Genomic DNA, 22,736 nt, shown 5'->3' on the forward strand with positions numbered 1-22,736 from the left:
TACCCTTATTGATGTTTTTTAATTAATTTTATCTGACTATTTTCTCCATATTTAAATGAGGTGGTTGCACAGATGAATTTTTATTCTTGTTTTTCATTGCCCCTTGATTAAATTCTTTTTTGGGAGGTGGTACCTTTGCTTGGCCAAACATATTTGTTCATAGAATAAAAGAATGATTAGATTCTAATGAAGATGTAAAATTTGAATTATTTCCAGGGACAAAATTAGATGCCAGGTCAGGGTTAGACCCTTGACCAGCATTCTGTGGGAGAATCTGACTGAAATTTTCAGCACAGTTGTGTCTAAAATGCTGACTAGGCATGCTAATGTTCTTAGTCATTATGTTTGGTGAGTTTCCAAGTCCACACCCAAAGGATTATGAGAAGACACACGTGGCTGATTCCTGAATAAGGACCGCAGTAGGAAGAAGACTTCATGGGGAGATGTGGAGTGATATTCTGAATGTTCTGTAGCTTCCACAACCAGTTCAACCAGGGCTGAAGAATGGATTGGAGGAAGGTAATGGTTTATAGGAAATAGTATTGCAGTGGCAATTGAAGGGATTTGTCAGCCACCCAATGGTCAGAGTTTGGATTTGGTACTGGTGCATACTTAGACAATAGAGGAAAGGAAGGTCCCTACAAAGAGAATGTAAAGGAAAAATAGACCATCTTGAATGTAAGAAGTCAGTATAAATGTGAATATCAGCACCCTTCAAACCTGGCGCTGGTCAAATTTTTCTTAGGTGTTAAGAAAATTGGTATTGTGAAATATTATTTTAACTGGGCAGAGATGTGTTACATTTGTTTGTGCTGCATTTGTTAACTATGTAAAGATGTGTTGCACTTGCATTAATTAAATAAAATTATCCTGGACTCAGAGTGGTGGGGTTAGCAACTGGTTGACAGGAAGTAGCAGGGAGGACTTTAGCATGGGTTTTTTTTAGTTGGGGCATTGTGGAAGGGAATGGTTTCTGGGAATACCAGCCAAGAGGGAAAGTTAGTCAGTTGCTACTCTAACTCTCTGAGCTTACAGGTTTTCACCCTAGCCTTTGAATCTCAAGTTTTATTAGAATGATAGGGGTTTGGTTAGAGCTACCTTTAATGGCAGCAACATAGTCATTGGCTGGGAAATTCCCGCCTCCCCCCGCCCCCAGGTAATGCCATTACCAGTTGGGCTGCTAGTAATTTTTTTTATATTTTTTCATTTATTTTATGTAGATGTAACAGTCTTATTAAATAAGAAACACAGAGCCAAATGCAGAGTTAAAAGTCCAAGAGGTCAGAGCAGTAGCTAGAGCTGAGACTAAAACCCTTTCTTACCCCTCACTGCCGCTGCTGTCCTTCCCCTCTGAAAGAAACCTACTTCCTGTGTATCATTTTATTGACTTTCTGTTCTGCCTTCTCATTAGTTGTAAACCCAACCACATGACCTCCTCATCACTGTCTGTCTATACAGACCTCCAGGTCTTCTATGGTTGGTATTGAGATTAAAGGCATGTGTCTCCATGCTGGTGGTGTCCTTGAACACACAGAGATCTGCCTGTCATGTGATCAGGATTAAGGGCATGTGCTACCACTGCCAGACTTCTGCTATGGCTTGCTATTAGCTCTGACCCCCAGGTAACTTTATTTATTAACATACAATAAAATCACATTTCAGCACAAATAAAATATCACCATGATTTTACATACCAACCACAGTTTCCCCTCCCTCCTCTTGTTCCATTTCCTTCCCCTAACGCCCATTTACTTGCCCCGATCAATTGCTCCTCCATCTCCATTCAGAAAGGAACAGGCCTCCCATGGAAGTCAACAAAGCATGACACATCAAGTTGAGGCAGGACAGAGCTCTTCTCCTTGCATCAAAGCTAGGTGAGGCAACTCAGCATGGGGAATAGGTTCCTAAAAGCTGGCTCAAGTGCCAGGACAGGTCCTAATCCCACTGGTAGGAGCCCCACAAACAGACCGAGCTATACAACTGTCACACACATGCAGAGGGCCTAAGTCAGTCCATTGCAGGCTCCATAGCTGTCGATCCAGAGTCAGTGAGCTCCCAGTAGCTCAGGTCAGCTGTCTCTGTGGGATCTTGACACCCATGGCTCCTACAATCCCTCCTCTCTCTCTTCAGAAGGATTCCTGGAGTTCAGTCTAGTGCTTGGTTGTGGATCTCTGCATCTGCTTCCATCAGTTACTGGATAAATGCTCTTTGATGACAATTAGAGTAGTCACCAATCTGATTACAGGAGAGACCAGTTCAGGTGCCATCTCCACTATTTCTAGGTGTCTTAGCTGGGGTCATCATTGTGGATTCCTGGGAGTTTCACTGACACCAGGTTCCTCCCCAACCACAAAATGCCCACTATCAAGGCATCTCTTTCATTACTCTCCCTCTCCATTCCATCCCAACTTACCCAACTTGATCCCTCATGTTCCCATCCCCAACCCTCTACCCCCACCCCAGTTTATCAAAGAGATCTCTTTTTGGGCCCTCCTTGTTATGTAGCTTCTCTGGGGCTGTGGATTATAGCAGGGTTAACCTTTATTTTATAGCTAATGTCCACTTATGAGTGAATACATACCATGTTTGTCTTCCTGGGTCTAGGTTATCTCACTCAGAATGATTTTTTTTCTAGTTCTATCCATTTGTCTGCAAATTTCATGATGTCATTGTTTTGTTTTGTTTTGTTTTGTTTTGTTTTGTTTTGTTTTGTTTTGTTTTGTTTTACCACTGAGTTAATACTCCATTGTGTAAATGTACCACATCCATTCTTTGGTTGAGGAGCATCTAGGTTGTTTCCAGGTTCTGGCTATTATGAATAATGGTGCTATGAACATCCTTGAGCAAATATCCTCATGGTATATGATTAAACATCCTTTGGGTATATGCACAAGATTGGTATAGCTGGGTCTTCAGATAGAATGATTCCCAGTTTTCTGAGAAACTGCCATTCTGATTTCCAAAATATAAGTTTGCACTCCTACCAGCAGTAGACGGGTGTTCCCCTTATTCTACATCCTCTCCAACATAGGCTATCATTAGTGTTTTTGATCTTAGCCATTCTGACAGGAGTAAAATGGTATCTCAGAGTCACTTTGGTTTGCATTTCCCTAATGGCTAAGGATGTTGAACAATTATTTAAGTGTATCTTTGCCATTTGAGATTCTTCTACTGAGAATTCTGTTTAAATTTGTACCCCATTTTTAATTGGATTATTTGGTATTTTGATGTCTCATTTCTTGAGTTTTTTATATATTTTGGAAATCAGCCCTCTGAAAGATGTGGGGTTGGTCAAGATTTTTTCCATTCTGTAGGCTGCCATTTTGGCCATTTTGTCTTACTGACAGCATCCTTTGCCTTACAGAAGCTTCTCAGTTTCAGGAGGTCCTACTTATTTAACTGTCAATCTCAGTGTCTGTGCCACTGGTGTTCTATTCAGGAAGTTGTCTCCTGTACCTGTGCCTTCAAGGCTACTCCCTATTTTCAATTCTATCAGGTTCAGTGTAACTGAATTTATGTTGAGGTACACTTGAGTTTTGTGCTGGGCAATAGATATAGTTCTATTTGCATTTTTCTACATGCCGACTTCCAGTTATGCCAGCACCATTTGTTGAAGTTGCTCTCTTTTTTCCATTATATAATTTTGGCTTTTTTGTCAAAAATCAGATATTCATAGGTGTGTGGATTTAAGTCAGGATCTTTGATTTGATTCCATTGATCCACTTGTCTGTTATTATGCCAATACCATGCTGTTTTTATTACTACAGCTCTATAGTAGAGCTTGAAGTCAGGGATGGTGATACCTCCAGAAGTTCCTTCATCATACAGGATTGTTTTACCTATCCTGTACACTTTGTTTTTCCATATGAAGTTGAGTATTGTTCTTTCCAAGTCTGTGAAGAATTGTGTTGGGATTTTGATGGGGATTTCATTGAATCTGTAGATTGCTTTTAGTAAGATTGCCATTTTTACTATGTTAATTCTATGGATCCATGAGCATGGGAGATCTTTCCATTTTCTGATATCTTCTCCAACTTCTTGATAATACAGGTCTTTCACTTGTTTGATTAGAGTTACTCCAAGATATTTTATATTATTTGTGGCTATTGTAAAGGGTATTGCTTCCCTGATTTCTTTCTCAGCCCATTTATTTTTTGTATATAGGAGAGCTACTGCTTTTTTGTTTTTTTAGTTAATCTTGTATCCAGCCACATTATTGAAGATGTTATCAGCTGTAGGCAACCCCTGGTAGAATTTTTGGGGTCACTTATATATACTATCATATCATCTGCAAATAGAGAAAGTTTGACTTCTTCCTTTTTAATTTGTTTCCCCTTGATCTCCTTTTGTTGTCTTAATGCTCTAGCTAGAACTTCAAGTATTATACTGAATAGATATGGAGACAGTGGAGAGCTTTCTCCTATTCCTGATTTTAGTGGTATTGGAATCTGCTGATGAGTCAACCAAATAGCTGGGTGGAGGCATGCAGAAGAGACAAGGAGACAGAACAGAGTCAAGAGGACTGCCAGTCAATGATTAACAGCCTCAAGTTTATTTCACATCCAGCTTATAAAGGCAAAACTAGAACAAAGCACAGCACAGGCAATCTAGCCTATCCTTCAGTCAAGGAACAGAGGCATTCATTATATCAAACATGTGCCTCCTGCTAATATCAACAGCCTGCCTAGAATTACACATTAGCTAGATAATTAGTTCTTTCCCATAAGCTAATCAGGACTTTCTAACAGCCCCCGTTCTTTCCCATGGGCTCTAATCAAAGCATTGTTACAGCTCTTAAGGAGACTTGAGCAAGCAAGCTTGAACTCTACTGACTTATAAGTCAGATTAAAACAGAGCTACTGAGTTGACTTGTAGGCTCCCACAAGTGGAATCACTTTAAGTTCCTCTCCATTTAATTTGATGTTGGCTGTTGGCTTGCCATATATTGCTTTTATTGTGTTTAGGTATGTTCCTTGTATCCCTGATCTGTCCAAAACCTTTATCATGAAGAGATGTTGGGTTTTGTCAAAGGCTTTTTCAGTATATAATGAGATGATCATGTGATCATGATTTTTTTTCTTTCAATTTGTTATATGGTGAATTACATTGACAGGTTTCCATATGTTAAACCATCCCTGCATTTCTCAGATGAAGCCTACTTGATCATGGTGGATGATTTTTTTTAATGTGCTCTTAGATTTGGTTTGCTGGTATTTGTGTGTGTGTGTGTGTGTGTGTGTGTGTGTGTGTGTGTGTGTGTAAGCATTTTGCATCAATGAGGGAGATTGGTCTGTAATTTTATTTCTTTGTTGCATCTTTGTGTGGTTTAGTTATCAGGGTAACTGTAGCCTCATAAAGAATTTGGCAATGTTCCTTCTGTGTCTATTGTGTAGAACAATTTGAGTATTTGTATTATTAGCTCTTCTTTGAAATTCTGGTGGAATTCTACACTGAAACCACCTGGCCCTGGGCTTATTTTGGCTGGAAGACTTTTAACTACTGGTTCTATTTCCCTAGGGGTTATAGGCCTATTTAAATAGTTTACCTGGTCTTGATTTAATTTTAATATGTCCATTTATTTTATTTTTTGTCCATTTTTTTTTAGATTTTCCAATTTTGTGGAGTATAAGTTTTTGAAGTATGACCTAATGATTCTCTAGATTTCCCCAGTATCTGTTGTTATGTCCTTCTTTTTGTTTCTGATTTTGTTAATTTAGATATTCTCTCTCTGTCTTTGGATTAGTTTGGATATTTTGTTGATTTTCTCAAAGAACCAACTCTTTGATTTATTCTTTGTATTGTTTTCTTTGTTTCTGTTTTAGTGACTTCAGCTCTCACTTGACTATTTCTTGCCATCTAATCCTTTTGGGTGTGATTTTCAAATTCTTAATGTAGACATTTAGTGCTACAAACTTTCCTCAGCACTGCTTTCATGGTGTCGCATAAGTTTGGGTATGTTGTGGATTCATTTTCATTGAATTCTAGGAAGTCTTTAATTTCTTTATTTCTTCCTTGACCCAAGGTGATTCAGTTGAGAGTTGTTCAGTTTTCATAGTTTGTAGGCTTTCTGTAGTTTGTGTTAGGTTGGGAAACTTTTTTCTATGATTTTTGTTGAATATGTTTTATTTGCTTTTGAGCTGGGATTCTCTTTTTTCTATGTCTATTGTTCTTAGCTTTGGTCTTTTCATGGTGTCTCAGATTTCCTAGATGTTTTATGTTAGGAATTTATTGAATTTAACATTTTCTTTGACCAATGAATCTACTTCCTCTATTGTATCTTCAATGACTGAGATTCTGTCTTCCATCTCTTGCATTCTGTTGGTAATGCTTGCATGTGTAGTTCCTGTTTACCTAGATTTTTTTTATTTCCAGAATTCCCTCAGTTTTTTTTTTATTAGTTCAATTTCAATTTTCAAGTATTGAATTGTTTCCTTCACCTGTTTGATCGCTTTTTCTTGGCTTTCTTGGCAGGATTTATTGATTTCTTCTAATTTTTTATTTGTCTTTTCCTAGATTTCTTTAAGGGAATTTTTTCATTTCCTCTTTAACGGCCTCTATCATCTTCATAAAGTTATTTTTAAGGTTGCTTTTTTTGTGTTTCAGCTGTGTTGGAATTTCTTCCTCTTGTAATGATCACTGCATTCTGGTGGTGCTATATTCCTCTTTCTGTTGTTGAATGTATTCTTACACTGTTATTTATGCATCTGTTCTTCCAATTGATGTGGATTGTGCCTGTGCCTATGTGTCTACTAGGGTTGTAGGGGAGAGCTGGCCATCAGGTGGGTGAGGTTGAGCTGTGGAGTGGGTCTTGGGGGAATAAAATACAGTAGGTGGCAATAGTGGTGGTGCAGCGTGGAGGCAGGTCTCTCACCTACTTGCAGGCTGTTGGGGACTGCAACAGAATAGTGGGGTTCTAACAGAGTTGGGACAGGGCCCAGCTGCCTTTCTGGTACTGAGATGGGAAGGAGAGGGACCTGAGGTTTAGGGTGTGGACAACACTGGGGCTGGGAATCCAGTCACTTGCCTGTTCTTCCAACTGGTGTGGGTTGTGCCTATGCCTATATAGTCTGCTGGGGTTCAAGTCCAACTGAGCCTACTTATTAAGTTCTAGGCCAGCCAAAGTTATATGATGAGGCCCTTAAAAAACTCAAGCAGCTAGTAGTTTAAAGTGCAGTCACTGTAACAAAGGTAAAACAGCATTTTAGTGCTCCAACACATGGGACAACCACACAGAAGGAGGGGAAACACCAGCCAGCTCTGTTCTGTTGATATCTGTGTCTCTTCACCCAAGCACTCAGCAGGTGGCTGCTGCTTGCTGAGACTGTGAACTATAAGCTTGCATTTGGAAAGTGTGAGAGGGCCTTGGCTTTGCCACTGACAATGCAGACAGCTAAAGAACTCAGCAGATTTCTTTGATTTCTTCCAATTTTCTGTTTGTTTTTTCTTCCATTTCTTTAAGGGAATTTATTTCCTCTTTAAGGGAGTTTTTTTTTTCTCTGTAAGGGCCTCTATCATCTTCTTAACATCATTTTTATGAATGATTTCTTCTGCTTCTTCTGCCATGGTATGTTCAGGTCTTGCAGTGTAGAATTGCTAGGTTCTGATGTTGTCATATAGGTCTTTATGTTGCTGCCTGTATTTTTGCACTGGCATCTACTCATCTCTTCCTCTGCTCCGTATGCCCACCAGAAGCAACAAAATTGGTCAAGGAAGAAATAAAGAAAGAATTCCTAGAATTCAATGAAAATGAAAGTACAACATATCCAAACTTATAGGACACTATGAAAGCAGTGCTAAGAGGAAAATTCATAGCACTAAATGCACCCATATAGAAGATGGAGAAATCTCATACCAATGACTTAACAACACAACTGAAAGCTCTAGAACAAAAAGAAACAAACTCACCCAGGAGGAATAGATGCCAGGAAATAATCAAATTTAGGGCTGAAATCAATGAAATAGAAACCAAGAGAACAATACAAAGAATCAAAGAAACAAAGAGTTGGTACTTTGAAAAAAATCAACAAGATAGACAAATCCCTAGCCAACTTTTGCCAAAAGGCAGAAAGCACCCAAATTAACAAAATCAGAAGTAAAAAGGGAGACATAACAACAGACAATAAGGAAATCCAGAGAATCACCAGGTCATATTTCAAAAACCTGACTCCACAAAATTGGAAAATCTGGAAGAAATGGACAATTTTCTGGATAGGTACCACATACCTAAGTTAAATCAAGACCAGAAAAACTATTTAAATAGACCAATACCCCCTAAAAAAATAGAAAGAGTCATTAAAAGTCTTCCAACCAATAACCCCTAAAGAAATAGAAACAGTCATTAAAAGTCTCCCAACCAAAAAAAGCCCAGGACCAGATGGTTTCAGTGCAGAATTCTACCAGATTTTCAAAGAAGAACTAATTACAATACTCTTCAAATTGTTCCATACAATATAAACAGAAAGAACATTACCAAACTTCTTTTATGAGGCTACAGTTACCCTGATACCCAAACCACACAAAGATGCAACAAAGAAAGAGAATTACAGATGAATCTCCCTCATAACATTGATGCAAAAATACTCAACAAAATATTGGCAAACCCAATCCAAGAACACATCAAAACAATTATCCACCATGATTAAGTAGGTTTCATCACAGGGATGCAAGGATGGTTCAACATATGAAAAATTGTCAATGTAATACACCATATATACAAACTGAAAGAAAAAAACCACATGATCTTCTCATTAGATGCTGAAAAACCCTTTGACAAAATCCAACACTCCTTCATGATAAAGGTCTTAGAGAGATCAGGAATACAAGGAACATTCCTAAACATAATAAAGGCAATTTACAGCAAGCCAACAGCCAACATCAAAGTAAATGGGAAAAAAACTCAAAGAGATTGCACTAAAATCAGGAACAAGACAAGGCTGTCCACTCTCCCCATATTTATTCAATATAGTACTTGAAGTTCTAGCTAGAGCAATAAGGCAATAAAAATAGATCAAAAGGATACAAATTGGAAAGGAAGAACTCAAACTTTCACTGTTTGTAGATGATATAATAGTATATACAAGTGACCCCCAAAATTCTACCAGGGAACTTTTACAGCTGATAAACTCCTTCAGTAAAGTGGCAGGATACAAGATCAACTCAAAAAAAAAAATCAGTAGCCCTCCCATTCACAAATGATAAAAGGGATGAGAAAGAAATCAGAGAAACATCACCCTTTACAATAGCCACAAAAATATAAAATACCTTGGGATAACACTAAACAAGTGAAGGACCTATTTGATAAGAACTTTAAGTCTCTAAAGAAAGAAATTGAAGAAGATCTCAGAAAATGGAAGGATCTCTCATGCTCATGGATAGGTAGGATTAACATAGTAAAAATGGCAATCTTACCAAAAGCAATCTACAGATTCAATACAATCCCCATCAAGATCCCAACACAATTCTTCACAGACTTGGAAAGAACAATACTCGACTTCATATGGAAAATCAAAAAACCCAGGATAGCTAAAAGAATCCTGTATAATAAAGCAATCTCTGGAGGCATCATGATCCCTGACCTCAAACTCTACTATAGAGCTATAGTAATAAAAACAGCTAGGCACTGGCATAAAAACTGACATACAGACTAATGGAATCGAATTAAAGACCCTGACACTAATCCACACACATATGAACACTTGATTTTTGACAAAGAAGCCAAAACTATACAATGGAAAAAGAAAGTATCTTCAACAAATGGTGCTGGCAAAACTGGATATCGACATGTAAAAGACTGCAAATAGATCCATATCTGTCACCATGCACAAAACTCAAGTCCAAGTGGATCAAAGACCACAATATAAATCCAGTTACACTGAACTTGATAGAAGAGAAAATAGGAAGTACTCTTGAACACATTGGCACAGAAGATCACTTCCTAAATATAATACTAGTAGCACAGACACTGAGAACAACAATTAATAAATGGGACCTCTTGAAACTGAGAAGCTTTTGTAGGGCAAAAGACATGGTCAATAAGACAAAAAGACAACCTGCAGAATGGGAAAAGATCTTCACCAACCCCACATCTGACAGAGGACTGATCTCCAAAGTATATAAAGAACTCAAGAAACTAGACATCAAAATACTGAACAATCCAATTAAAAAATGGGCTAAAGAGATAAACAGAGAATTCTCAAAAGAAGAATCTCAAATGGCTGAAAGACATTTAAAGAAATGCTCAACATCCTTAGTTATCAGAGAAATGCAAATCAAAATGACTCTGGGATACCACCTAACACCTGCCAGAATGGCTATGATCAAAAACACTAATGACAGTCTGTTAAAGAGGATGCAGAGCAAAGGGAACACTCCTCCATTGTTGGTGGGGGTGCAAACTTGTACAACCACTGTGAAAATCAGTATGGCCGTTTCTCAGGAAATTGGAAATCAATCTACCTCAAGACCAAGCTATACCACTCTTGGGCATATACCCAAGGAATGCTCAATTATACCACAAAGATATGTGCTCAACTATGTTCATAGCAGCATTATTCGTAATAGCCAGAACCTGGAAACAACCTAGATGCCCTTCAACTGAAGAATGGATTAAGAAAATGTGGTACATATACATAATGGAGTACTACTCAGCAGAGAAAAAAAGACAGCATGAAATTTGCATCCTGAGTGAGGTAACCCAAACCTAGGACAAACATGGTATGTACTCCCTCATAAGTGGATACTAGATATAAAGCAAAGAACACAGATCCAGGGAGGCTACATAGAAGGGTGGACCCTAGGATGACTGTAGCTTATAATGAGTTTTGGTTTTACTCCATCATTGGGCAAGCTTCAGTGAAACATTTCACTATTAGGATAAAAATTTGTACTGTATCAAGCTGATAACAGAAAAAATAATAAAATAATTAAAAAAAAGAAATAAAAATGGAAATTCTAAGAAGTAGACACTTTTGTTTAACCAAAATACAATACAGTTAATCATTCTCATAAATCTAAAAGGGAAAATGTCTCAGTGGGTGTTTGCCATAAAAGCCTGATGACCTGAGTTTAATTCCTGGAGCCCATATGGAGAGAACCATGGTCACAAAAGTACTCTGACCTCCACGTATGTATGCCTTTCAGCATGTACACACTAGTGTCTAAAAAACTGGAAACAGAGTTGAAAGTTTTCTGTGACAGTAGATACAGTAATTAGCTGAAGGATATAAAACCTTACCCACAGTCTGTCATTTACAGGTTAGTAAAATGTTATAGATGGCACCACAGCCAGACTTACCCCACAGGTAAAAAATGATGCAGGATCACATGGAGCTTTCTCTGTTCTTGGTAGAAATGTCTGAAGAGTAGCGGCACCCATTGGATGAGAGCTGTGGGGCAGACTAGGCAAGCAAATGCAACCAGGAGCAAGTACTTGACACTAGGAGCAAGGAATGGTTGTTACAGGAAATGGAGCTTCACCTTAGTCAGCTATTTCCACTCTGAGAGAACTGTGGTGTGGGGGCATTTGAGACAGGGTCTTACTTATATAGCTCAAGCTCACTTCATACTTTCAACTCTCCTGCCTCAGCCTCCCAGGTGCTGTGGTTCCAAACCTAGGTAAGCAACAAACCTAGCTTATCACTTTCAAGTAAGAAGCAGAATTTGCTGGGTGGTGGTGGCATACATCTTTAGTTCCAGCACTCCATAGGCAGAGGCAGGCAAGTTTCTGTGAGTTCAAGGCCAGCATGGTCTTGAGTGAGTTCCAGGACAGCCAGGGCTATACAGAGAAACCATGTCTCAAAAAACCAAAACAAAAGTCTATAAAACAGGGAGTTAGAGACCTTGGGCTATAAATTAGCACAACAAAATACCCAGTTCCCCGAAACTTGGAGTCTCCATCTCCTAATTATCTTATGTGACTGAAATTTCCAGAATTACAAAGTGAGGCTCTGTCTTTGTAGGAAAGAAACAATCTTTGTATATGACCCAAGCCTGTCTCTCTCAGTACTTTCTTTCCTTTCTTCTGTGAGGCAGACTCTCTATGTGGCCTTGGCTGTCCTGGAACTTGCTAGTTGGAGGAAGCTGTTCTCAAACTCAGAGATCTGCCTGCCTCAATCTCCCTAAGTTCTGGGACTAAAGTCATGTGCCAGCACATCCATCTTTTAGTATATTCTTTTGAAATCAGGTTTGACTCTGGTGATTTTCTACTATGCGGAGTTTTGGGTTTTATTACCCAAGGTGAGGAGCCGGGCCTGCCCCCCCAAAAAAAAAAAGAAGCAGTGGTTTAACATGGTATGCATTCACCTTTAATAAAACAAATGTTAAATTCATGGTCAACTAGGAACAGAATTATTACACAAGACTGGAAGGATTTAGTTATAACAGTATTGGAAGCTGGTCCTCAGGTACAATGGAGAACATGGTGGAGAGAGGAAGCTAGGGCCATGGAATAACAAGGTAGGGTGAGAGATTATGAGATTTCCCAAGACAAAATTCTTATTGAGGGTCAGTAGGCTGATTTGCAAAGACAGGCTGTATTTAATGATTATACCTTGGTTCTATGCTGGGTAGCAGCTTTGAATGCTATAGACAGGATTGAAGAATCAGGAAAGTGGACTGAGCTATTTACTAAAGTTATTTAAGGCTTGAGAAAAGCCTTCACTGATTTTATTTACAAAGATTGACAATAGCTGTATATAGAATGATATCCAATCTCGATGTTAGACAAATATTAATTGAATCTTTAGTTTTTGAAAATGCTAATTTAGAATGCAAAAGGGTTATTATGACTTTAAAGGTGAGATAAGTACCTATAGTAGAATGGATCAGAATTACAGTTGATATTGAACCCCATAGTTCTAAGCAAGGGAAGTTGGATTCAAGGAATTCTTTCTGAAAACAAATAAAGGGGATATAGGAATGATAGGATAAAAGGGTAGATTATTAAATCTACTTTAAACTAAAAAGCAACTATTAATCTCAACTATTTTACATTGGTATGGATTTTTGTATATTGATATAAAATTAAGGTTATTTTTGTTATAACATACTATATAATACATATATACATGTGTGTATATACATATATATATATATGTTTCTACTCTTGTTTAAGGTATTGTACCTATGCAACTCATTTAAAAATATAATGTAAAGTTCAAGTTCTTAAAGGCTATTATTATAAGCCACTTAGAATAATTAAGAAAAGCAGGTTAGTAGTTAGTCATCTATAATAATCAAACTTGTTATATGTTTTTAAGGTCATACAGAGATATATTTTAGAGATAGATGATCTTCAAACACTTCAAAGTACTACAGAATATGGCATTTAAGATGTTTTAATAACATAAGGCTTTTCATGACAGTGAGACATGTCTGCTCCTGGCAGCTTCAATCTACTTCCAAAAGGATGATGGGTATTGAAAAACCTTCATATGGAGTTTGTATTTATTGTGGCAAAATGACTTAGTTAGGGTTTTATAGGGCTGTGAAGAGACACCATGACCACAGCAACTCGTACAAAGAAAACACTTAGTTGAAGTAGTGGCAGAGATTCAGTCCATTATCGTCATGACAGGGAGCATGGCAGCATGCAGGTTGATGTGTTCTGGTACCTCTTGACCAGAAGATGGCAGGAAGTTGACTGACTGTCACGCTGAGTGAAGCTAGAGAAAAAAAACCTGAAAACCCACCCCCACAGTGACACACTTCCTCCAACGAGACCATACCTCCTAATAGTGCTACTCCCTTTAGGGGCCATTTTCTTTCAAACCACCACACAAAGTTAGGGACTGACCAAGAAACTTGCTTGCCTCAACTGCTCATATTATGCTACCCAAGTTGGATAAGTAGGATACAAAAGAAAGTGACTGCCAAACTTTGCCAGAACAAAGTAGGACACTCCTTCAAAATTCCTGCTTCACAGAAAAGTCTGCCATATATTCTAGGCCTGTAGGCTAAAGATGGATGCCCCAACATTGCATAGGAATCTTAGGTAACTGTCTAGACAGCCAGCTATTTCTGTCACTTATGTAGTTTTGAAAGTTGCTTGCTCTGAACTTCCTATTTACTCAGGTAATATTATATCCTTCTCAGATCTTTAATGGGGTTGAAGACTACATAGCTATAGTTACAGTTCTCCTTGTTACCAAATTCAGAAGAAAAAATTCACAAAATGGGGGTAGAGTGCATTAGGTTGAGAGACAGAAAAGTTTAAGTTGTTTATCTAAGGAAATATTTTTAGGTTTAAAAAGATATATTTAGGATGGTAATAGTAGTTATGATAGAAAGTTGGTTAAGTATAAAAATTTGGACTCACTAAAATAGAATATATAGTACAGTACTTACTCCAAATTTGCCAAATACATATGGACTAGACATTGTAAATGTAATTCTTACATGATTAATGGTCTTACTGTACATAGTTTTACTATGTTAGAATTAAAATCTTCCCTTTTTATTTAGACAAAAGGGGGAAATGTGGGGTGTTTTGATTACATTCTGACACTCCTGAGACTTGCCAATAAAGTTAAACCTTGGATTAAGGGGTGGAACCAGGGACTAGCTGAGCAGAATTGCCCATAAAGAAGACAATAATTTGGATAGAAAGGAAACACAGGAGCCGGGCAGTGGTGGCGCACACCTTTAATCCCAGCACTCAGGAGGCAGAGGCAGGTGGATCTCTGTGAGTTCGAGGCTAGCCTGGTCTGTGAAGTGAGTTCCAGGAGAGGCACAAAGCTACACAGTGAAACCCTGTCTTGAAATCCCTCCACACACACCAAAAAAAAAAAAAAAAAAGAAAGGACACATAGGAAAAAAGGGTGGATACTAGAGTTTGAGCTTCCTCTTGGTTCTGGAACAAGGGAAGTGATGTAGTTCTTGTGGTGTCTCCAGCAAAACAGTAAGGACAGCTAATTGCTACTCAGCTTCTCTGAGCTAGCAGGTTTTCACCCCAGCCTTTGACTCTTGAGTCTTAATTGATAAATAGAACAATAGAGACCTAATTTAAACCTACATATCATGTCCATAGCAGAACCAGGGCCGTGGAACCAGAAGCCTCAGCAGGCTATGGCCTGAGTGGCTAGAAGGGCACTGACTAAGGTGCTATGGGGCCATAGACAAAAATTAAAATATCAGCAAATTCATGTGCAGCTGCTAAGCTGACAAAAAAAAACCAAAAAACATTATAGTTCCTTCATTTATGTGTGCGCATTCTAAAGAGGGAACTCAAACTTCTCACTCTTCAAAGAATACTGTTTTTCAGTAGATTTTTTAATGAACTTGTTACTTTAGGCATGCATGCAGAGTTTTTTGTTTTTGTTTTTGTTTTTGTTTTTTGATGGAAACCACTTAATATCTTTTGTAGGAAAACTGGCCACTTATTTTTAAACTGAATTCAGCAATGCCTATAGAAGCCCATTCTAAACTTAACCATACCCATAACCCTAACCCAGCCTTATCCCTACAGTAAAACACTAACAGTTACACTAACAATATCCCTAACAATACCAACCATAACTGTAACCCTAACCCAATAAAAATAGTATGTATGATTTTCTCTAATAAGCCACTGAACATGTTTCCTTACATGTAAGAGTGTTTTCTAAAGAGCAAATTCAAAATTATTTGTTATGTAAGAGTACATGTATTTCCCTTGGTTTTAACATGCAAGCTTTTCTTAGGCACATAAGCATAAAAGCTCTTTTGATTTGATCAATACATTTTTCATACGATATATTCTAATCATGGTTTCTCCTCCCCCACCTCCTCCTACACCCTTTCCACATCCTCATCCACCCAACCCCCTTCAAAAAAAGAAATACCACATTTAAAAGAAAACACCCACTAGGTCTATTAAGATGGACCACAGTTAAGAGCACTCGCTGTTCTTGTAAAGGACCCAAGTTCAGTTCCAAGCACCCACATGTTGGCTTCCAACCATCCATAAATCCCATCCCATGGGGGTTGATGCCTTCTTCTGAGTCTGCACACACCAGACATGTTGCACATACATACATGCAAGCAAAGCACCATCCCAATTAAATAAACACACAAACACACTCATTTATGTATAAATATATCTATATCATGTTGTGTAAATACACAGACCTGTAGTCAGCATGTCAAATACCTGGCTTCACACTTAACATATTGACCATACTACAGATCAGTTTTTTCATCTGAAAAACCTAGTTTGTTAACAATGAACATCATAGACATATAGAGAAGATTAAAAAAAAAAAAAGCTAATACATAGAAAGCCCAAGCATACCCTGGCACAGAGCATGCTCTTATTAGTATATTATGTATTTTTATGTTGCTGTGATAGAATACATAGCAGAAATAACTTAAGGGAGGAAAGACTTATTTCAGCTCATGGTTCAGAAGTTATCAGTTCATCATTTCAGAAAAGGCATGGTGACAGACTTGGTCTGTGGCAGTGGGAACATGCAGTAACTGTTTGTACATGACACTGATCATAGACAGCTCAGACCTGAAGCAGTACTGGTCTGTCACTCAAACAGCCATCCCCCACTGTCCTACTTCCTCCAGTTAGGCCCCACCTCCTAAGGTTTTACAACCTCCTAAAACAGCATTACCATGCAGAGACAAAGTATTCAAGCACACAGGAGATTTTACATTTAAGCCAAAATAGGAGCCCAGTGTGGTCGCCCAATCCTTTAATTCCAGCACACAGAAGGTAGAGGTAGTCGGGTCTCTGAGTTTCAGGCCAATCAACTCTACTGGTTGGTCGAGGTCTATAGCTAGTTCACGTCAGCCAAGGCTACATAATGAGACCCTGTCCCCCCCCCCAAAAAAAAAAAAACTTAACAAACAAAGCAAAATGTCAGCAGGAGACCATATAATTCAATTAAATGTTTACATTTTTGGCACTTGGCTAAAAAAATGCAGCTATCTAAATAAAGGTATAAATCAAGGTTCCTGAAGGAATTAATATACATTTCTAAAACACACAAATGGGACCTACAAGCAATCTGAAAGTGGCACCTTCCTGAAGACTGTTTATTTACTGTACACTTGAGTAGGTTCTCCATAGCTTGCTTCTACTGAGTGAAAGAAAGGAGTAAGCCAATATAAGTGGGTACCAAAACCTGACTGCAAAACACTTTGAAACTTTGTTGCCTTTTGGTTCTGATATTTCTTAAAACTTTTGGTCACCCAGTTTCCAACATTTGTATGCTATTACATGAATGTACATCACATTACATGATAACTATTAAAGAATCTTTTAGGATTTTTCTTTTTATTTATGTATGCATATATGTACACATTTTGTCTGAGTGTATATCACATGCCATACACAGGTATACTCAGGTGCCCATGAAGAGGGCATCAGATCTCCTGGAGCTGGAGTTACAGGTGGTTGTGAGCAGCCTGACTTATGTGCTAGGAACTAAACTCAGGTTCTCTGCAAGAGCAACAAGAGTTCTTAACCTCTGAATCACATCCACATTTCCAAATGAATTTTCCTTTCTTAAAAAAAAAAAAAAAAAAAAAAGACTTTTTAATGCTGGGCGGCAAGTGACACAAGCCCTTAGTCCCAGCACTCGAGAGGCAGAGGCAGGTGAATTCCAGGACAGCCTGGTCTACAAAGCAAGTTCCAAGACAGTCAAGGCTACACAGAAAGATCCTATCTAAACACACACACACACAAAAAAACAAAACACTTTTAAGCCAAGCATGTTGATGCATACCCATAATGTCAATACTCAGGAAGCTAAAGCAGAAAGATCATGAGTTTGAAGTCTGCTCAGACTGTGTAGAAACTCTGCCTCAACATTAATCAAGGTAGAGAGGGTAGCCCATTTCTTGATTGTTAAATAGCAGATAAAAAAAATTATTTATTTATTTTTATTTTTAGTAAAGGGATGGGCATGGTGATGCACATTTGTAATCTAGCTCTCAGAGGGAAGAGACAGAAAAATCAGAAATTAAAGGTCACTCCGATTTGTGGTGCACACCTTTAATCCCAGCACTCAGGAGGCAGGGGCAAGTGGATTTGTATGAGTTTGAGGCCAGCCTAGCCTATATAGTGTGATCCAAGACAGTCATAGTTACCTAGCGAGACTTCTCTACAACATGAGAAATTAGAGGTCATCCTGGGCTACACAAGACCCTGTCTCAAAAATAAAACAAAACAAACAGAAAACAACTAAAGAAGAGGGCCATGTTGCATGACAGCAAACGACTATAATTCTACCACTTAGTAAGTTAAAGTAGGAACATTGTACACTGAGAGTCAATTTGGGCTACAGGGCTACATAATCAAGATGCTGTCTCAAAACAAAGAGTCTAAAGAGGGGTATTCTGAACTGTCTTTGGTGCAGAATACTGCCTGGCTCTATGACCTACCTTTTCTTGCTCAAATAAGTTGTGTTAAATGTTGGAGGTGAGAGATGGTAGTTTTGGTGACACTTGCTTAGAAGATTAAGGCAGTAGAACCACAAGTTCAAAGCCAGTCTTATTTATATTAAGGCCCTGCCTCAAGAACCCAAGGGCAAGGAGTGAGTCAACTATAACCCAAACTCATTCCTACCAGGGAAAGAAAAATAAGTACCTGAGGAAAGACAAAATTTGTCTCTGTGCCAGTGGCATCATGGGGGAATGTCTTTCTCTATGCTGCGAATATGTGTTGCTCTGAGTGGTTGATAGATAAAGCTGTTTGGCCTATGGTAAGGCAGCTTAGAGGCAGGCAGAAAATTCAAGGAGAGAGAGAGAGAGGAAGAAGGCTGGGAGAAACGCCAATAAGCTGCCCAAGGTGCAACATGTAATGGGACGCAGGTAAAGCCACGGAACATGTGGCGATACACAGATTAATAGTTATGGGCTAATATAAGATTTAAGAGCTAGCTAGCAAAAGGCTTGAGCCATGGCCATGCAGTTTTAATTAATATAAGCCTCTGTGTGTTTACTTGGGGTACTTGAGTGGGAGAGATTTGTCCTGACCACCTGCAGGCCGGGACACAGGAAAATTTTCAGCAACAGTGGCAAACTAGGCAGCTCACACTGATGAATTTGTTGACTATTCCTCAGGCCTAGAAGGCTGGGATACTTTCACTCCTGGCCCCAATTTACAGGTAAGGTAACTGAAGCATGGAACAGTAATGAAGCCGTTTGCACAATGTATTAGTTTAGTTGGGAACATATTTCAATGATAGAGTGCCCACCCAGTTTGTGTGAGGCTCTAGGCTCAATCATTAGTATCAGAAAAGGAAACAAACAAACAAGAGCTGCATACATAAACTAGTCATAGGGTGCTTATCCAGCATACACAGAGCCCTGAGACCAAGATAAAGTTAATTACTATAAAAAAAAAGTTAGATAAGCCCTTGTCCCTGAAGTTGCTAGTTCTTGATTTTTAGCTTTGCCTAAACAGCAGTCAATGGACATCCTTCATCAGAATTATCTATTTGAAAACACCAGATACCTTGGCAAAGGATGTAGCTCCATGGTGGAGTGGAGTGGTATGTAAAGGAAAACCTTTATGTCTGGCTTTAAGTAAAATGTGTGTGTGTGTGTGTGTGTGTGTGTGTGTGTGTGTGTGTGTGTGTGTGTGGCTTTGAGAGTAATGTTTCAGCTAAGCCTTTGCTATGTTTACGTTAACTAGTAGAGGCTGATAAATTGTTCTGAGACTGTTTAAACCTTGAAGAATAGTTTCTCTGGAGAGTCTGCACTTGGTACTATGTAAGACCTTGCAAATGCACTGACCTTGGCCCTAAGACACTCCTGGCAGACCTGGCAAGCCATAATCAAAAAGGACTGAGATTTGTGTGGATTGTCATCTCTCATGGGCAGCAAGAGCAAGATGACTTTGGTAACTGGAAACTTTCCCAGCCCCAATTAAGCTTGCAATTGTTTGAATAAAGTTACTAGAGTGAGCTAGCCAGGTAGCCTTTTCCAAGAAGGCTGTACCCCTCTGCTCCTTTAGTAAATGAAGGCTTAGTATCTTGGTGAGCTCTCTCTGCTACAGTACCCATGACCCAACATCAAACAATAGTGGAGTGCTTGCCTCACATACTCAAGGCCTAGTGTTAGATCACCAGCACCAACAGCTACCTGAAACAGCAGAAAAGGTGAATTAGAATCTCCTAAGCTAACATTCCAGGACTGTGCTCCCTAGGTGATTCTTACAGATCAAGATGTCCTACACTAAGAGTACTTGCATAATCATCTTCTGTTTATCACAAGTGAACTTCGAAACTGTTTATTTCCTTCATCTCAATCCCCCAATACTTGTTTGCTTATTGCCTCCCATGTGCCAGTCATTATCCAGTCAAGTTCAGCTCTAATGTGTTTCAGACATCCTGGTAACTTCCTGTGACATCAGAACTTCTAAGTTTGCTGACAGTTGGAAAATGGCTGGATAGATTTAAACACCTTCAAAGGACATAGATTCACAGTTGGTGCTACATTTCCTATCATTTCAGCAGGGAACTGAGAAGTGATATGACAGATGAATGTGACCACATGTCAATGCTAATTATTCACATTACTGGTTTTAACTGAAGCCTCCGGTACTTTGTTCAGAATTATGATGGCTCTTCTTGGTTTAACTAGAGTTCTGTTTGGTTACTAATAAGGATATGACTTATGAAGCAGATTACCCAACTGTTGAGGCTTCAAATTTCTTGCTTGGGGTTCCCTGCTGCCACATTCCTCCTCCCTCCCCTTTTCTTTGTGTCTCCTGATCAAGAATAACATACTACATCTACTGATGTGTGGCCATGCTGCACTTTTCCCAGCATGCCTAAACCCAATTCCTTAACTCTTCTCAGGAACTTATAAAGACGTTTAGATTGTTCTCCAGAAAGTTCTTTTAAAAACCGATCCTGGCCCTGAGCCAACATTCCTTAACTTCTTATGTAAACTCAATCCTCTGCCCCAGCCAATGCTGCTGCACTTTAATGTCTGTTCTGGGGGTAGGCTGCAGTCGGTTGTAAATCTCCTCAGTAAATGTTTGGGACCGGATCAGGCTCTCACTTGGAGTTTCTTCCTTGAATCAATTTGCAGAACTCTACTGCGTTTTCCCGAGGCAGGCCATCTCTCACATCTGCCCTTAACTGGTGTGCGGCATGCTGGCTGGACGTTTGCCACAAGGGGGCGCCCCCAAGCGCGAGAGCGGCAAGGACCGGGGCGCACCGACAAGCTATACCGGGGTCTGTTTCGATCTTTAGCGCTCCAATTCAGGTTTGCCTCGAACTCGTCATTCTCCAGCGCAGTCTCCACAGAGCTGGGCTCTCAGATCTGCGTCAACACCCCGGCCTAAAATCGGAAGTTATGAACGCTTCCAAGATCGAACCTCAAAGGTCCGGGTGACCCCGCCTCTCGACAGCCCGCGCGGAGCAAAGGCCCTTCCCCTCCGCCCCACCCCAGCCAAAGCTGCGCGCGCAGGCACGTCACATGATAGCGCTCAGGGGCGGGGCGCTGTGTCTCCGGGAGAGACGCGTTGCGTGACGGCCTCCGGCCAGCCAATAGACGATCGCAACGAGGGATTTCAAATGTGGCCGCGGTAGTTGTAGCCTGCTTGGCCGAAAGGGAGGCCGAATAAGCTCGCCCGGACTTGAGCGGCCAAGGTACGGTGAGGGACGGGTGGTGAGTGGTGAGCGCCGGGGGACCCGACGGGAAGAGGCCTTCGGCTGGAGGGAGTGCGCAGCCCGCAGAAGGCAGGGCTTTTGCTCTAGCACACATCTTGTACGACTTTAGCTTGCTTAGTTATGGTAGAAAACTTTAGATAGGGCTTTGTTTTTAAAGTATCTAATAGGGGCTGGTGATGTGGCTCGCTGACAGAATTTTGCCTAGCATGCACAAGTTCCTGGTTTAATTCCCTCAGCGCGCGCACACACACACGCACAAACTTTAATTTACTTTGACTCCAACAGTTATTCAATCTGTCTTGCACTCTGACATCTCCCATGCAAATTTTAAAAACTTGGTAGTGATAGCCTGGCTGTCTTACGCAACCCATTCGTACTTTAAAAAGGTAGTTACACTCTCCCTTCAATCTGTCATACATAAATTGGTAGAAATAAAGATGAGATCTACATTACGTATTTAAAGCCCCAGATATGCATGGAGGAAAATAAGTCCTGGAGAAAATACTCAAGAAAACACTTAACTAAGAGATGAATGAAGATAGTCCATTGTGGTGAAAATTATGTGTACACACTGTAGGTGGCAACAGTTTGCAGTTGTGAGATCTGGAAGTTGTAGTCTAGGATACAAGCTTAACGAAAAGTAGCCTACCATGCTAAAGCATGTCTGTTTTGCTTGAAGCACATTGATGTTTTAATATGAGTACATGCTTTCTTTGCCCTAAATTAATAGCGAAAAGATGCCAAACAGAAACCCAGGTATACATATAATTGCTTCTTAACTAATACTGTAATCCTAAACACTAAAGGTTTGCCATAAACATTGTAAGAAAAGTATACCAAGTGTGTAGCTCACACATGTCCCAGATACTCAGGAGGCTGAGAACATCAGAGCTCTTAAGTTCAAAACCAGACTGGGTCACATAGCAATACCCTGCCCCAGAATAATAATAAGCAGTTCCCATAAAACATTGTACACCTCCAATGAGGATTTACTAGAAAGTGAATAGTTGACATTTTCTGGAATCATTTACTACTTTCCTATGAAATGGCAGAAGATAAGATCATGTTAGAAACATGAATGACATTTTATAGGATTTTTTTCTTATGATGGGCTTGATTCTAACG

General features: G+C 39.5%; 1 protein-coding gene and 1 pseudogene across 1 annotated transcript in view; one reads left to right on the forward strand and one right to left on the reverse strand.

The window, feature by feature from the left end:
• LOC121824662 (pygopus homolog 1-like) lies at positions 1 to 21,705 on the reverse strand (annotated as a pseudogene).
• Positions 21,430 to 22,736, forward strand: part of Sgo1 (shugoshin 1) — a 15,627-nt gene continuing 14,320 nt past the window's right edge. Inside the window, exon 1 of the mRNA XM_006995331.4 lies at positions 21,430 to 21,590. The gene's annotated coding sequence lies outside the window, so the exon portion shown is untranslated. The remainder of the gene's footprint in view (positions 21,591 to 22,736) is intronic.

This window comes from Peromyscus maniculatus, chromosome 21 (assembly GCF_049852395.1).
Source record: "Peromyscus maniculatus bairdii isolate BWxNUB_F1_BW_parent chromosome 21, HU_Pman_BW_mat_3.1, whole genome shotgun sequence".
NCBI lineage: Eukaryota > Metazoa > Chordata > Mammalia > Rodentia > Cricetidae > Peromyscus > Peromyscus maniculatus.